The sequence below is a fragment of the Apodemus sylvaticus genome, chromosome 5 (genome assembly GCF_947179515.1).
Source record: "Apodemus sylvaticus chromosome 5, mApoSyl1.1, whole genome shotgun sequence".
NCBI classification, from domain to species: Eukaryota; Metazoa; Chordata; class Mammalia; order Rodentia; family Muridae; genus Apodemus; species Apodemus sylvaticus.
In genome coordinates this window covers 1,585,471-1,601,989 of record NC_067476.1, presented here as the reverse complement: position 1 = coordinate 1,601,989, position 16,519 = coordinate 1,585,471, and the positions used below count along the sequence as shown (strand labels likewise).

Sequence of the window (16,519 nt, the reverse complement as noted above, 5' to 3'; positions counted from 1 at the left end):
AGACAATGGCCTCTGACAAGCCTGCCTTTCCAAGCTCCATAAGGTTTCTTATCATTCAAGTCTAACCCAAGCAGAAAAATGGGAGGTTCTAACTCAAACACAAGCAATTCAGGCATAGTTTGCACATTTTTATAGGACAGTCCTTGAGTTGATTCATCCATTAAGTCATCTCACCTCTACTTAGCCACAGAGTTCATACAGTCTTCCACATTAAAAATCCACTTACTATAAAATGTTTCTAGCAGAGTTACTGAAAATATGACCATTATTCCTGTCAGTTATGTTTCTTTTCCTTTTTTTCTTCCTTTTTTCTTTTATTCTATTTATTGACATTCATCGTGAACCATACAGTTTGGTTGCCATACTTTTTGGTGTCTGATATCACAGGCAGACCATGCAAATCAATGACAGGCCAGAGGAAAGGCCTAGCCCCCGCTTCTGCATAGCACAGCCTAGTGTGTTGATGTGAGGCTGGTTGTATTGTGAGGGACTGGACTCCTGCCTGTGATGTTCTCAGGCCTCTGTCTGCCCCATAGTGGAATGGCTGAAGAATATGTGGGAGTTCACAGAGGGTATCCTAGGGAAGTCTGAAGTAAGGCTTCTTGAGACCTTCTGCAGCCATTGTTTTTAAGCTTGGCCTCTTTATTCAGAGAATAAGAAGTAGGATTAAATACACTTTGCATTATAATAACGGCTCTGAACCTTTGGCACCTGGGAGTGGAATGTAGTGGTTTGAATGAGAATGTCTCCCATAGGCTCAAATATCAGAACCCTGGTGGTGACTTTACAGCTATAGCTTACCAGGGTCAGGTTCTGAGGCATGCATGTAAACCAGCCTCAATTCCAGTTCACTCTCTCTGTTCATGTTTGGGGCTTAACATGTGATCTCCCAGCTCCCTTCCATGATGGTCTCATTCCTCTGGAGGCACAAGCCAAAATAATCTCTTCCATAAATTCCCTTGGTCATGGTATTTTATTACAGTAACAGAAAAGTAAATAATACAGACTATAAATAATCAAAGATTAAAAACAATTTTTACTTAATTTTAAAAAATTCATGATTAAATTGGGCACCAAAAAAGTAAAATGTACTCACCACAGTCTGTATTGCACTGACTATTGCAGCCAGTGTCCCTCCTCCTGAGTGGCAGAACCACTGCTCCAGCTTCTAGATCTCAGCAGCCATGGACAAGAAAAGGCAAGACAGTAAACAACAGTTACAGCTCCTGCCACACAATTAACTTAATACTCCCGACAGATTTACAACTGCAATATCAGTTTTTAACCCTAAAATAATTAGGCTTCACTGTTTTGATTATTCTGTCTTTGATGTAAAACTATAAATGACAACAGTGGTGAGTGCTCACCTGGCTTCCTGATTCATCACATATTTATTCAGCCAAACATTACAGTCAAAAGATTGTAAAAGATTGAAAGTTGCTCACACACACACACACACACACACTCATATATATATACATATATGTATGTATGTATATGAGTATGTATATGTGTGTGTATACATATATATGTAAACATATATATACATATATATATGTATACATACACACATATATGCTACGGACCTCCCCAGTCAGGTATGGGCATCCCTGGGATGAGGGTCTTTGAAGTCCAGATGGGTAAGGATTTGTCAGTGACAAACAGAAACAAACACAGAAGCAGTCTGAATCTGAGTGTATTTTGCAGCTCTCAAGCAAGGGATTTTATACATTAAAAATCAAACATATCAACTCTTAGAAACCTTATTCAGCAAAACTATCATGAATACCACAAAAATCATTTGGCACAGTAAAATACAAAAATCATCTGAACATTACAACTCTGAAACTACATGTTCAGTAAATCACAAACAGAACAGGTAACATTATTATTAATAATATAAGTTATCAAAATATAACAATTCTAAAAGAATGTATTCAATAGAGCAGTCATCCAAGGCTAGTAGCATATTCTCAAGAACAGGCTAATAAATCTTTATAGTCAGTGCTCTTAACCATTGAGCTAATTTTCCAGCCCCATATGGTTAATTATTATTTATCATCTAATGCCTGATTTTTGATAAATCTTTATAAAACACATAAATTTAAACTATTTTGATTAAGGCTTTCTTTACCATATACTGAAACCTATGTCTGATGACACACATGTAGCCATATGAAATCTTATTGTTGGGAAAGCTTTTATCTATCATAATAATTTTGTAAACAATTTGAAAAGTAAAGCATTGGTTTTCCCAGAGATAATGTCATGTTAGTGATCCCATTTCTAGGGATGGTTTTGTGCCCAAACCTGTAACTAATGAAAGGAATGAAAATTTGTTGCCATGAGAACTACAGCTCAATATGTTTGCTCCTGCTGAGGGTTCCACAACTGGTTCCAGAAGACCTCCTCCTTTTGAAGTCTAATGCCTCAGTCGTCTGTGGAACTTGTCACACAGATTTTATTGGGATAGATGTGGAATATATATATATATATATATATATATATATATATATACACACATACATACATATACACATACATTATATACATACATACACACACACATACACACACACACATATATATATGTATATAAAGATTTATTTTATTTATATGACTACACTGTAGCTGTCTTCAGGCACACCAGAAGAGGGCACTGGATCCCATTCCAGATGGTTGTGAGCTACCATGTGATTGGTGGGAATTGAACATTGAACTCAGGACCTCTGGAAAAGCAATCAGCACTCTTAACCACTGAGCCATCTCTCCAGCCCGCTCATATATTTTCTAGCAATGAAGTTTTTCCTCTAGATTCTGAATTTTACATTTTTCTAAGCTCTAAAATTCTGTGTCAAATGTGATTTACAACTCTGTCAAATGACATCATGACATATTTGCCCTTTGTTTCGTATTTCTCTCGTACAATATCTCGTTGAGAACTACTTGAAAATACTTGGAGAAAACATCAATACATTTTTTGGGCAAAAGTTTGGTGATGTGTAGTAACAGTAAGGGGATTTTGGATACTTTCAATAACTTCTTCGATTTTGATGTGAATGCTACCCCATATGCTCACTTTGGCTGTGCTAGTGAAAGGACACATACCAAGGGGAATAATGGACCACTTCTGTGTCCTTCTGTGCCTACTTACAAGGCTTGATTCACCAGGGAGAGAAGGATTCCTACATTGTTAGATTTAAAAGCAGTGTAAGAGGCCATACATAAATCTAGGTAGATGCTAATCTCCTTTTAGAAGGATCACAAAATACCATTTTTTTTCCATTTAGCACCTGTTTAACCAAAACTAAGTAATTTTCCAGGAGTCCATGTTTGTGCATGATCAATATTCGCATTTGAATCCTGTGTGAGGTGTTCACTGTACTCAAGCTCATGTCTTACCTGTCTATTCACTTCCTACTAGCCCATGGGACTACACAAGATGGCACAGCTCTTTGAAATGAATGAAAGTACCAGGATCTTAGAGAAAACAATTACTTGATTAAAATTTCAAGCTCCAATAAACAAAGCTCTGTGCCACTATTCATCTATTATCTGCGCTGTTACTTTCAAGAGGTTCTGTCACGCTTCATCCCGATGCAGATAAAATACCAAAAAATTATCCTTACAAACTGGTTTAAATGTATATCAAAAATTAGCCTTACTAACTGGCTTAAATAAATATTACAAAATGAATTTCTGAAATAATACAATTATTATCGTAAAGTTTTCTTAGCAGTCAGCAGTTAGCATCATAAAAGCCCAGGATTTATAGTAAACGAGCAGTTCATAATTCACTGTCTAGAATGGAGATGTGTTTCAGAATGTGAAGTTACATATCTTTATGCCTTTCATCTTCAGATTCCGGATATGTTTTCACTTGATATTTGTCTAATTGTTTGAGGAAATCTTTAGAATCAATTTTAACAAGAACTGAGGTGAGTCTAGTGTCTGAGAGGATATTTGTAACATCACCAGTGAATATGGAGCAACCTGTTGGCACAAGGGCATTAAATGCCGTGCTGTTCTGCAGGAGGGACAATTGCAGTAGGCTGTCTGAGGTCTCTTCTGGATCCACCCAGTTAGCTAACTGTCCATAATTATTTTTTTCATTGATTAAAGACTAAAATCCCTATAGCCACAAATTTCTTCATTCTTCTTTTGTTTGAGTATTCTTTCCACAACTCCTTTTCAAAATGCTGGCAGGATTTGTTAGAACTTGTCTTAATTGATTTGACAATTTTTCTGTCTTAATTGATTAGAATTCTATTCAGTATAGTGTATAAATTAATTGTATTTGCTTATTTATATTGCACATATTCTTTATTGTAATAATAAATATCCCATAATTTCATGCCTGAAGAGTCCTGTTTTATTCATGACTCACATTAATTCTTTGTGGGATGATCAGATCAGCATTTTATCTGGTCAACTGGAGTTTGCTATCATGTCTGTCATTTGAACTGGGTAGTGATTTATGGCTAGCTAGTCCAGCCTTCTACACATGGTAGAAGAGTTTTCAGAAGCTGAAGAGGTCAGTGTTTACTAATGTCCCATTGGTCATAGATTACTGTGCCCAGTTCCAATCTAAAGTAAATTTAGGAGCTCCTTGTAAGATGGAATATATGATCAATCAGACATGATAATAAAAAAAAAGACATTTATGGGCCAGGTGGTAGGGGAGCATGCCTTTAATCACAGTACTTGGGAGGCAGAGGCAGGCAGACTCTCTGTGAGTTCAAGAGCAGCCTGATCCACAGATAGATTAGCAGGATAGCCAAGGCTATAAAGAGATTTCCTGTCTTGAAAGCCAAACTAAAACAAACAATCAAACAAGCAAAGACATTATTAGGCTCTGGGTATGTGTGTTAACAAAAACAACATAACATCACTAACAATAACATAATTGTCTTCAGCTTTAGAGACTTGCTGAATGCTTTGGAAAGATAGCTGAAAAGAATTGAACAATTTAGAAGAATTGAACAGGTTTCAGGAATAATTTAGTTATTCCAAATTGGACAAAAATTGCAGTGATGCAAAAGCTTATTCAATGTTGGTGTGTTGTACACTCCTTCATTATTGAAATAAAATTCTCAAGCAAACTGGAGGGGTCAAGGACACCACAAGAAGACCTACAGAGTATGTTGTCGAAAATATTTAATCGCATTTGGGGCTTGTTCCCTGTTTTGATCATTTAGTACCTGGATCAAAACCACACAATGCCTTTAATCACAGTACTTGGGAGGCAGAGGCAAGGGCATTCAATGACAGGGAACAAAGACATAGTTCCCTTTTATTATTTACAATAAGCCTAAATTAGCGCTAGAGTTGGGCAGGTATCTAACATCTATACTGTTAGAATCTACTTTCCTGTCAATAACCCCAAGTTATTACTTACAATGTTTTACCTGGGCTGCTCTTAACTACAATTGGCCATACCTCAGAGCCATGCTTTCTTGACTCCTAACCAATGGTGCTTTTCTCCTCTCTCCACCTTCTTCTCCCTCCCCTTTAGGCCTCCTCTGACCCCAAGCTCAGAAAACCAAGCCTATGTCAATTCTGCCAAGCTATAGGCTGTATTCACCAGTTAGAAATAACTTGGGAGCAGGGCGGCAGTGGTGCATGCACTGTAATCCCAGCACTCTAGGAGGCAGAGTCAGGCCGATTTCTGAGTTCAAGGCCAGCCTGGTCTACAGAGTGAGTTCCAGGACAGCCAGGGCTACACAGAGAAACCCTGTCTCGGGGAAAAAAAACACATATTCAAAAAACCAAAATCCAAAAAAAAAAAAAACAAAAACCAATAAACAAAAAACAAAAAACAAACAAAAAAAAAAAGAAAGAAAGAAAAGAAATAACTTGGGGTCAAGTTCACATTGTATCACTTGGGTCTACTTGAGGACCCTTACTCTGGGACAACTAAGTCTTGGAGTTTGCAATTAGCATTATAATACACAGCAACAGGCCAACCCTAAAAAGAGTCAAGTAACTTGGGCCCCTGAGGGCTCACTGAGCCTTGGTCACCAACCAGGAAGCATACAGGGGCTTGACCTAGGGGCTTGACCTAGGGACTATACAAATTCGTAGAAAATGTGCTTTTTGGTGTTTATGTATGGCTACTAACAAGTGGAACAGGGGCTATCTATGTCTTTGTTCCCTGTCATTGAATGTCCTTCCCCCTACCTGAATTGCCTGGCTGGGCCTCAGTGCAGGAGAATGTGCCTAGTCCTGCTGGGACAAGATGTCTCTAAGTAGGGTCTATCCAAGGGGTACTCTCCTTTTTCTGAGAAAGAGAGGGGGCAGTTGGGGGAGAGACTTGTAAAAGTAGGACTGGGAAGAGAGTAAGGGGTGGGTTATTTTGATGTAAAGTGAAGAAAAAATCAGTTATTAGAGCAAAAACAAAATGAAATTCTCAAAGCTCTGAAGAATTCTGGACCTTGGGTGATTTACAAGAAGTAGGATCTTGTAGACATAGGCATAATTAAATTTACAGAAGCTCAAATCCCTATCTGTTTGGACTAACTGCTATTTTCCTCACGATTTTGGATTTCAATTTTTTATTGATTTCAATTTAGTAAACTATGTGAAATAATAGAGGATCTTGTTTTTACCTTGTGATGTTACAGATATCTATTATACAAATCATGACTGACAACTATGTAGATATATTTAGAAATGAGGACTATATCATTAGTGATGATAATCGAAAGAGGTCCGATGACATAAAGATGTCATTAAATACTGCTGGTAAGTCACCTGTTATTAAAAAAAAAAAAAAAGCCATAGATGGTCACAGTGGGAAACCTTAAATGCTAATACTGCAGAATTAAAGATTCCATCTACTGCTCCTCATGCAGAAGTCCCTACAGGTTAAGAGAATTTGAATTAGTTACCAAATAGATGGAAGGATGACATCATTTCCTGATTTCATAAATTTGAAAATAACGGAGCAGCATTAGAGCATATCATGATACTAAAGCATTGGAAAAGTGTTTTAAACAACACTTAACTTGTGTATGATTATATGAATATATACATAGGTATACATACAGACACACATATGTACAAACTTACAAACATGTATGTACAACAAAAGAATATTTTTAGACCCTGTATGAATTCCTTAATATTACATGCTACATTTCTTTCCTTTCCTTTCTTTCCATGGTATATAAGTCATGTATGATATTCTGGATATGAAATTATTTTTTAAAAGTTTGCTTTAAATCAATTATTTTATTTAAAAGTCTATTCAACATACTATAAGCTTAAACTATGTTCCACAAGCTGTGCTATCTTGTACAAAAAATGATGTTTGAGAGATAATCTTGCCAAATAAGTAGCATTTGGTATACATATTAAGTTGCAACAGATTTACTACAACACGTATGTGAAGAATCTTAATAGGCAATACCATTCAAAATCAGATATAGTGTTAACTCAAGTCTTAATTGAAGTGGGGTGAATCTATAACTGAGAATGTTTGTCTAACCATATTTTTATATTTCCTTTACCAGAGGACAATGAAACAACATCAACATACAACTTTCCACAATGGAAACTTCGTAATGACTGAAGAAGATGCAGGTCATTCCACTTCAATGTTCAATTCTACTTCACTCTGAACCATAGCAGAAGAGATTATTACAAGAAACAACTTCAGTTTTATATTTAACTTCATTGTTATCAATAGTTTCAGTTACTGTATTTATTTTATGTTATGTATTACATATTCTTACCTATTTTCATAAATTGTATTAAATTATGTTATTGCTTGGACTCCAGTGTGCCTGACTCTTGATTCTACACAGTATTTGGAAGATTACATTTACAGTATTCTCTTCCACTTCTGTTAATCAGGCACCTGATTTCATGTGACAGATCCTCTAGACTCACTTAATAATTTTTTTCTACCAAACTACAAAAGAATGTCATTCTAAGTACTGCTCAATAAATGAAAGTGGGGAATTTATCTGAACAAATTCTTCCAGATTCTCAACATAAAACACCCCCCATGTTCTGAACCAACAACACATGGTTCCAGTCAAAAGTGTGTCAGAGGAATTCCTTGTCGTGCATTAGTGGGAAGAGAAGCTCTTGGTCCTGTGAAGGGTCAATAGATGACCCAGTGTGGTGAAATTGGTGGGGGGGGGGTGTAGATGAAGTAGGTCATGTGGAGGGACATATCATAGGAGTCAGGACATGGGAAAAGGAATTGGGGGTTTTTAAAGGAGGTATACCGGGAGGGGTTTTAGCATTTGAAATGTAAATGAAGAATACATTCAATAAAAAATATTAACTAAAAAACACTCTCCATGGCTTAATCAACAATTTATTAATACAATAAAATCAGACTTGCTCCTGTGCATTGTAGCAACACTTTTTAAAAAATATTTTCCTATTTCTGTGAAAAGGAACTCTAGAAAATTATTTACATTAGAAAAAATAGCTCATTATTTGAGGGCTCAAGAAATCATCATACTGATGTCAGGAGTTTGTAGCTAGTGAAATTGTTCACCTAGTTGAGAAGCAGAGGAAAATGAATGCTCATATTCAGCAAGCTTTGTCCTTTTATACATCCCAGGAACCATGACAGGAATAGTAGATCCCATTTGTACTATTAGTTTGACCATATCAGTTACTTAAGTATAGACAGAAACTAATAACATTAAATATATCCTCAGAGTCATGCCCAGAATCCTTTCTCAGAGAATTATAAATAAAATTCCAATAATGATCAGCATTAATCATCACACATAATAAATTAGAGGGGAATGGAATTTTAAGAAAAAAAGGAATGCTCAAAGATCTTAGTGATCAGAGAATGGCAAATCAGAATATCCCTGAGATTCCAACTTACACAAATCAGAATGGGTAAGCTGAAAGCCTCAGCTGACAACAAATGTTGGCAAGAATGTGCAGAAAGAGGAACACTCATCTATTGCCTCAGGGATTGCAAAGTGGTACAACCATTTTGGAAATCATTCTGGAGACTCCTCAGAAAAACAGAAATAGATCTACCTGAAGACCCTGCAATAAAACTCTTGCGAATATACACAAAAGATACCTCACTATTGCATAGGGTTGTGTTCCACTATGTTCATAGCAACTTTGTTTGTGATAGCCAGAAGCTGGAAACAAACAAGATGTCACAGAATAGAAGAATGGAAACAGAATATGTGGTTCGTTTACACAAAGGTATACTATTTAGCACTTAAGCATGAGGACATCCAGAGTTTTCCAGGCAAATCGATGGAATTAGACAATATCCTGATGAGGTAACTCAGACACAAAAAGATATGCATGGTATGTAATCACTAATAAGTGGATATTACCCACAAATCAAAAGAAATAAAATAAATACAGAATACCCAAGATACAGTCCATAGAACTCAAGAAGATAAAGAAGGAGAAGCACCCAAGTGAAGATGATTCAGTACTATTAGGAGTGAGAAGAAAGCAATCACAAGGGAGTAGGAAGGACCTGGGAGGGAAAGTGGACAGGTGGGGGTTTGGGGAAAAGGGATTCTGATTTGTTATTGGGCGACAGAAAAGGAATGAAGCCCTGAAGTCCAGAAGAAAAAAGGAAACAGCCAACCACTGGAGGTAGGAGGTTGGGGGGAACCTCCAGAATGTACCAGAGACATGGGAGATGAGAGGCTCTCAGGACCCAAAGTGAACAAAATAATGTGGTTTGGAGAAAATCTTGAGACAGTTCCTCTTCCTCACCATTATGGATTGGGGTAAGCCTAAATGGAACCTGTGACTCTATTCTATATGAAAATATACCTACTATGGCTGGATCAGGAGAGGGCTATAGGAATCTCTTTTATTCCCTTTGGTGTTTCTTCCAGCATATCCAAAACACATTATATATTATAGCATGTACACTTAGGAGACAGGAAGTTCAAAAATTGTGGTTTCTTGACATGTGTTCCTTTAGCTTGACAAATCTTAGGTTCCTTCTTCCACTCATTCTCCTTCCTCAGGTCAATTAGTCAAAATTCACTATATTTTATAATATAATAGAAATTATTATGATAATATCAGTGTATGCAGGAGATAATATTTCATATAATTCCATTCCATTTATGCTAAGTAATGAAAAATTGAGAAAGAAGAATTGTCTTATTTTTGTTATTAGAATACATGAGTAAATATTTTTGTTTCCTCTTCCACATAAAATTCTGAAGGTTAATGAGAGGTCTTTGATCTCTGGGCATCTCTGTCAGTGCTGAGCAAAATGAAACAGAAAACTGTTATGTGATTCTATCCTACCCTACTCAAAATGTCTAAGATTAGTTAACAAAGACAGCAAATGATAGCAAGGATGATGGGAACATCAAAAGACTCATTTGCTGCTGATTTGAGTGAACACTGGAAGAGTCCCTGTGAAATACAGGGTAGAATTTTCACAAAACAACGAAAATAGATATTCCAAAAGATCCAGCTATACTAATATTGGGCATATATGCAATTGACACTATATGTTACAACAGATATTTACTTATATAGGTTCACTTCTGTTCTATTTCTAATAACTAGAAATTGGAAACAGCCTACATATTATCTCCTGAAGAACAGGTTGTAATAATATGTCACATTTAAACAATCCAACACTACTCATCCATTGAGAAAACTGAAATTATGTTATTTGCAGGTAAATGAACAGTACTAGGAAAAACCTGAAGAAGGTTGTTGTGATGTTGGTATGAAAATTGTCCAAGGCATCTTCCATGCTTCTGGTTTAGGCAGGATGGATACAGCCTAATTTACACTTACAATATGTGGACTTAGAGAGGTAGTCCTTCATGTTCTGATAAAACTATCCTCCTATACAAGCACATAGCACAGAGTCACTCATTACTGTGGTTGGTAGAAGCCAAGTGAAAAGCCACTTATACTAAATACTTTACAAACATATTCCAAAAGGATTGAACAATATACAACTTTTCAGTGTGAATTTGCCTTATCTCTTTTTTAAAATTATCTTTAATCTTTTACTGTCCAGTCTTTATCACCTTCCTGCTCCACCCTCCTACAGTTCCTCTTCCCATTCTTCCTCTGCCCACCACAGTCTCTAGGATGTTGTCCCCATCTCTCCATCCCATCCAAATAAGTGTACTCACTCCCTGGGGCCTCATGTTTCTCAAGAGTCAGGTGCATCTTCATTCACCTAGGAAAGAGCAAGAAGTCCTCTGCTGTATATGTGTTAGGGTCTTCATATAAGCTAATATATGCTACCTAGTTGGTGGTTAGGTGTCTGAGAGATCTCCAGGGCACTGATCAGTCGAAACTGCTGGGTTTCCTGTGGTGTCATCTTCCTACTTGGCTTCTTCCAGTCTTTGCCTAATTCAAACACAGGAGTCCCCAGCTTCTGTGCATTGGTTTGGTCTAAGTATCTGCATCTGACTCCTTAAGCTGCTTGTTGGTCCTTTCAGAGGCCAGCAATGCTAGGTTCCTGTCTGTTAGCACACCACGGCATCTGAAATACTGTCTGGCTTTGGAACATGCCCTTGAGCTAGACCCCATTTTGGGCCAGTTACTGGACCTTCTTTCCCTCAGATTCTTCTCCATTTTTCCCCTCAGGAAAAATTTGGGTCATTTTTTTAGACAGGAACAATTCTGGGTCAGAATTTTTTACTATGGGCTGCCTACTCAGTCTCTTCACTGGATCCCCTGTCTTTCCCTGGAAGCGAACTCTACAAGTTCCCTCCCCCCCCTGTTATATATTACATGTAAGGTTCCTCCATATGAGTCCTGAGGGTCTCTTAGCCTACAGGTCTCTGTTACATTCTAGAAGGTCCCCCCACCTCCTACCTTCCAAGGTTGATTGTTTCCATTCTTACTTCTGGACCAAAGAGCCTCACTCCTGCTTCCCCATCCACCCAGCAAATAGTTAATCATGTTTACTTTTCCCTCCCTGTATTCTCTCCCTCTTAGAAGCCTCCCAAGTCTTGCCTTCTTTCTTTCTTCTCCCTTCCAAGTGTGATTGAGGCAATCTCACTTGGGCCCCTCATCTTGCTTATCTTGAGTTCTGTAGATTGCATCCTGGCCATTCTGTAATTTTTGGCTAATATCAACTTATTAGTGAGTTCCTACCATGCATGTCCTTTTGGGTCTGAGTTACCTACTTCAGGACGATATTTTCTAATTCCATACCTTTGCTTGAAAATCCATAATGTCCTCATTCTTAATAGCAGAATTGTATTCCATTGTGTAAAAGAACCACATTTTCTGTATTCATTCTTCCAATGTGTGACATCTGGGAAAAATACCACTTCTCTGAAAATAGTGGAGCATGTACCCCTATCGCATGGTGGGGCACCTTTTGGGTATATTCCCAAGAGTGGTACAGCTGAATATCCTTTTAGATCTATTTCCAATTTTTTGAGAAAGCTCCAGATTTATTTCCAGAGTGGTTGTACCATTTTCCAATCCTTCCAGCAATAGAGGAGTGTTCCTCTTTCTCCACCTCCTCCCCAACATTTGCTCTCACCTGAGTTTTTGATCTGGGCCTTTGTGATTGGGGTATGGTGGAATCTCAGGATCACGTTGATTCACTTTTCCTTGATCACTAAGGATTTTGAACATTTCTTCAAGTGCTTCTCAACTATTTGAGATTTCTCTGTTGTGGGATCTCTGTTTAGTTCTATACCATGTTTTTGATTGAGTTGAATGGGAGATTAGCTTCTTGAGTTCTTATTTATTTTGGATAGTTGAGTTAGTGAAGATTTTTTTTCCAATCTGCTGGTTGCTGGTATGTCTATTAACCATGTCCTTTGCATTGCAGAAACTTTTCAGTTTCATGAGGTCCCATTTATCAATTCTTGATCTTTGAACCTCAGCTATTGGAGTGCTATTTAGGAAATTTTATCACATGCCAATGAGTTTGATGTTCTTTTCCACTTTCTCTTCTATTATATTCAGTGTATTGGGTTTTATGCTGAGATCCTTGATTCACTTGGATTCAAGGTTTTTGCAAGGTCACGAAGTTCATTTATCTCCTTAATGATTGCCAGTTATTCTAGGACCATTTCTTGAAGATGCTTTCCTTTGTTCATTGTATAGTTTTGGATTCTTTATCAAAGAGCAAGCATCCGTAATTGTACAATTATATTTCTGAGTCTTCAATACTATTCCAATGATGGACACGTCTGTCAATGTGCCAATAGCGTACAGTTTTTATCAATATTGCTCTGTAGTATAGCTTGAGGTCAGGGACGGTGATTCCCACAAATGTTCTTTTTTTTTTTTTTTTTTTTTTTTTTTTTTTTTTTGGTCAGGTCGGACATCAATGAGAGGAGAGGCCCTTGGACCTATGAATGCTCATTTCCCCAGATTAGGGGAATGCCAAGACAGGGAAGCAGGAGTGTGTGGGTTAGTAAACAGCAGGAGGGGATGGGATAGGTGTTTTTTGAGGGGAAATGAGAAAGGGGAATATCATTTAAATATAAATAAAGAAATTATCTAATAAGAAAATGAAAAAAGAAATGATAAATAACACTGAAAATTTATTAAGAGTATGTAATGCAATGCAAAACAAATTATAAATATATTAAAGGTGATAAACATATATACTGAAGCCTTCAAGCCAAATATGACTATTTCAAATGGCTATGGAAAGGAATTTCCCTAGTTGAAATTCCCTCCTTACTAGACATATTTAAGTTTAAATCATTTAGACAAATGAAACAGCCAAACTTAATCCCCTGTCAAAATGACACACGGATATTATTCCATAAATCCATGCTTATCCTCTTTTGTTCATTCCTTATTCCATGTTAATATCATTTGTTTAAAGATTATATGTAAGTACACTCTATCTGTATTCAGACACTCTAGAAGCAGGTGTCAGATCTTGTTATGATTCGAAGAAAAAAGTGACATTACCCATATTCATTTAAATACGTTACCCAAATTCATTTAAAGAAGATTTGAAATCTGTTATATAAAACAAAAGTAATTAACATTTACATTTTTATTACTAAAACTATTGAAAGGTTAAACAATGTGCACAAAATCAATTGAAGAACTTCTCAGCGATAAGGGGCACTGGGGTCACCACCATGACATGGGGAATTGGGGAGGGCCTTGAAGGGAGCAGCCAATCCCATGGCTCTGGAGCTCAGGTGTCCTTTTCAGATAGGAGGGGATGGGATAGGAACTGTTTTACACCTTGATTTTTCATTAGACAAATGTTGGGACCTTTTTCAGAAAAGAGGTTGATAAATCTACAAACACTTCAGTCATTTAGAAACAATACTGGTCAGAGAAAGTTCTGTGATGAGCAGCCAAACCTTTCAGGGCCTTCTGTTTCCTGGAGAAATGCCAGGACATGAAATATCCCTCTACATGTCACAATGACAAAAGCATTAAATTAGATGCCATTGTAACTTACACAGTCATGGATGCTGACTTAAGACAGGTGGACAGGCTCAGGGTGCTGGGACACACATGAGCTATAGATACAGTTAGTTCTCCTCCATTCCACTATGTTGAAAGACAATACCAACACTGCCTGGAGAGCTGTCTGGACAGTTCCTAAACTCATGTACATACAGAACTCATCTACCAAAGGCAGAGGCACCTTACATGGATCAAGTAGCATACAATGTATGACCATGTAATAGTTAGGTTATATAAGACTCAAAGATCTGACCACAAAAACCTTATTTTATCTAACTGTTTAATATTTCAACCTTGTCAACATTTAGTAAAGTTAAACGCCAAGAGGAACGAAAGAGGCACACTGCTCCACTGCTGGTGGGAGTGTAAGATGGTACAACCACTCTGGAAATCAGTCTGGCGATTCCTCAGAAAACTGGGCATGACACTTCCGGAGGACCCTGCTATACCACTCCTGGGCATCTACCCAGAGCATTCCCCTGCATGCAATAAGGACCCAGGCTCCACTATGTTCATTGCAGCCTTATTTATAATGGCCAGAAGCTGGAAAGAACTCAGATGTTCCTCAATAGAGGAATGGATACAAAAAAATGTGGTATATTTACACAATGGAATACTACTCAGCAATTAAAAACAATGAATTCACGAAATTTGTAGGCAAATGGTTAGATCTGGAAAATATCATCCTAAGTGAGGTAAACAAATCAAAAAAGAATACACATGGAATGCAATCTCTGAAAAGTAGATATTAATTAGCCCAGAAGCTCTGAATACCCAAGGCACAATTAGCATAACAAATGACTCCCATGAAGAAGTAAGAAGAGGGTCCTGATCCTGGAAAGGATTGATCTAGCATTGGAAGGGAGTATCAGGACAGAGAAAAAGGAGAGAGGTGATTGGAGAATGAGTGGATAGAAGAAGGTTTATGGGACATATGGGGAGGGGGGAACTGGGAAAGGGGAAATCATTTGGAATGTAAACAAAGAATATAGAAAATAAAAATATATAATTAAATAAAAACGCCAATTTTTAAAAGGCAAATACAACACCTAATTCATACCTCACAACAATATTCTCAGGCTGTCACAACAATGCCATTTACCTGTTCTCACACTTACTGTATTGCCTGAGCTTCCAAAATTTTAACTAAAACTACCTTTTTTTTGAGATCACCTGTGTATAGGTCACCTGCTCCTGAGGCATAAAAGCAGTGCCTAAGATCTGTTTTCAGGCCAGCTACAAAATCGCCATTCCAAGTCTTCTTGTTTGAGCAAAATAATTTCCTTCACACACAATGACTGGAAAAGAAGTTAGGTGACAGTCACTGCCATTTAGTGACACATTTCTCAGTATTTTGTACGTGGGAAATGCATCTGAACTGCAGAGCCAACTCTGCACAAAGACCTTGCTTTGTGGAATTTGCACTTTGGTGGAAAGTTTAAACAACCAATAAAATATTTCCTTTTCTCTGTGTGGTCATCAATCCAGCATGCAGTATAAAACCACAACAAAAGCCAAAGTGCAATCTCAAACTTTCAGTGTCTACATTCTTGGTTTCGTTGCTTAAGTACAGACAGGACATGGGATCATTTGCTCTGGGCTGCCATTCCACATTTGATCCTGCTAAACTGCCCAACAAGCAGCCCAGGCAGACCTGGGCACACCCTCCATGGATGGTCAGACTCACATGATTAGTTCTACCCAACCACAATTATAGTTCTGTGGGAAACAAGGTTGATTGCTAGAATTCCCCCTGAAACTGATACAAAGAAACTAACCCCCAAGTTTATTTTCCATTTTAAGGCTTCTCTATTCAACCAGTTCTGATCTAAAACAATCACTGTACAAGGCTGGTATCATACTTGTTATTTTGTTTCTTTCTCACTAACTACTAGGCTTACTCTCAAGCAGGATAAGTACAAAACTTTGTTACAAAACATGGAAAAGAAGGCTGCAAAATTGTCTATCCACAAATGTTTGAGTACAGTATAAATATAAGGACAGAGAAAAAGGAGGGAGGTGATTGGAGAAGGGATGGAGAGAAGGTTTATGGGACATATGGGGAGGGGGGATCCCGGAAAGGGGAAATCATTTGGAATGTAAACAAAGAATA

General features: G+C 37.4%; 1 long non-coding RNA gene across 1 annotated transcript in view; it reads left to right on the top strand.

Annotated features, from left to right (window-relative positions):
- Nucleotides 1-7,677, top strand: part of LOC127685022 (uncharacterized) — a 37,214-nt gene extending 29,537 nt beyond the window's left edge. Inside the window, exon 3 of the long non-coding RNA XR_007977783.1 lies at nt 7,515-7,677. This is a non-coding gene — a long non-coding RNA (uncharacterized LOC127685022). The remainder of the gene's footprint in view (nt 1-7,514) is intronic.
- The last annotated feature ends 8,842 nt before the right edge of the window (nt 7,678-16,519 follow it).